At 34.9% G+C, this 1,305-nt stretch overlaps 1 protein-coding gene across 1 annotated transcript in view; it reads right to left on the reverse strand.

The window, feature by feature from the left end:
• Nucleotides 1–817: 817 nt before the first annotated feature.
• Nucleotides 818–1,305, reverse strand: part of LOC135222483 (carbohydrate sulfotransferase 1-like) — a 25,889-nt gene continuing 25,401 nt past the window's right edge. Inside the window, exon 5 of the mRNA XM_064260567.1 lies at nt 818–1,305. This exon is cut by the window's right edge and continues 734 nt beyond it. The gene's annotated coding sequence lies outside the window, so the exon portion shown is untranslated.

Consider the following 1,305-nt stretch of genomic DNA (forward strand, 5'->3'; position numbering starts at 1 on the left):
TAAGTATAACGAAATTGATATAAATCGTTCAAATCCCTATGTGCCAAGTTCATGATCATCATATGCAGTAAACAGTGATCAATTATCTCCATAATCTCCTATGGGCATACAGTTTTTATCGCTTGTAGGTAGTACGCTAAACAAGTGCGATACTCAGTGTTTTCAACGAAGGATTTTCAATGCCAGAATTCTCGCTTTTAATTAATTTGCTATGTACAAAGGTAATGTCCAGAATTTCAAAAATATATCTTTAGAGCTCACGTTTCATGGACAATGAAACTTCTAATATATATACTTGCATCTCTGCAAAACTCGTAAAGATCAAGTGGCAACCATAATTATGCTGACTAAGTATTGTATCTTCCCAGATCGCCAATCCATTATCATGCATATGAGTTCATTGTTTTATCCCGTTCGATACTTTACATTTATAGTGACCATATACAGCAGATGTTTAATGAAGAAAACATGAGTGGCCGCAAATCGCGTGATTATATATCGATTTTTCCCCCCAGAAAGTTGCTATTTTCCAAAGAAGAAACTGAAGTTGAAATTTGTGAAACTCAGGACGACAATGAATTAGTGGATTCATAGGATTCACATGATTACATATTAAAAGTCTTTTTTCCTGAAGATTACTCATCTTCAGACGAAGCTGATGATAAAAAAAATGAAAAAAAAAAAAAAAAAACAGTGAAAATGAGTAAGACAATAGTGTTATATTATGTGACACGCAGCCTCAAAATGTTAATAATGATGACGAGGAACAGTGCATGATTATATCGTCAGATAGTGATGAACACATTAGTGCAGACAATAGTGTTATAATATGTGACATACAGCCTCAAAAGGATGCCGAGGAACAGTGTATAATTATATGGTCAAAAAGTGACAAACACATCGATTCAGATATTACACATATCAGTGACAGACACGGATAAACATTGTTCACAATTAGAAAATTAAATAATTTAGGTTACTGAGTAAGGTGAGAATTTTGTTTTCTTTGTTTTCGTATAGAAGGCCAAAAGTAAACAAGTATCGCTTGAAAAACGTAACTAAGCGCTTGCGGAAACTTTATGCGGATAGCCGGATACAACGGCAACACTGATGTTAACTCGTCCTCACTGTTTCATTCGCAATCTGTTCAATAAACTAATGTTAATTACCGCCAGGTTATAAATAAGAACCCGTAACAAGTTTCCTATAGTCTACTACTCTAGCTGAACTCGTTTGGATCCTAAGTATGTTCGGATCCATGTCTTTGTGAAGCTGCATTTTCCACACTCGTTGCTCTGAAGACCA

Source organism: Macrobrachium nipponense, chromosome 3 (genome assembly GCF_015104395.2).
Source record: "Macrobrachium nipponense isolate FS-2020 chromosome 3, ASM1510439v2, whole genome shotgun sequence".
NCBI lineage: Eukaryota > Metazoa > Arthropoda > Malacostraca > Decapoda > Palaemonidae > Macrobrachium > Macrobrachium nipponense.